This window comes from Penaeus monodon, chromosome 22 (genome assembly GCF_015228065.2).
Source record: "Penaeus monodon isolate SGIC_2016 chromosome 22, NSTDA_Pmon_1, whole genome shotgun sequence".
Classification (NCBI taxonomy): Eukaryota; Metazoa; Arthropoda; class Malacostraca; order Decapoda; family Penaeidae; genus Penaeus; species Penaeus monodon.
In genome coordinates, this window is record NC_051407.1 from 35,697,764 (window position 1) to 35,697,967 (window position 204).

The 204-nt window shown below is 38.7% G+C and overlaps 1 pseudogene; it reads right to left on the bottom strand.

Annotated features, from left to right (window-relative positions):
• The window catches only part of LOC119587419, a 2,974-nt pseudogene extending 2,943 nt beyond the window's left edge, over positions 1 to 31 (bottom strand).
• Between the last annotated feature and the right edge of the window lie 173 nt (positions 32 to 204).

Sequence of the window (204 nt, forward strand, 5' to 3'; positions counted from 1 at the left end):
CATTCTAACCGAATCTAACCTCACTTAACATCTTGCCTATTCTAATCAATCTAAACTAAATTAGTATATCTAGACCTAACAAACGAAACCAAACATCAAAACCGACTTTAACCAAATTTAACTCAAGTTAACCAGTTCATGCCTACTCTAACTTAGCTAAACCAAGCTAAACCTACCCTAGCCCGACCTAACCTACCCCCCCCC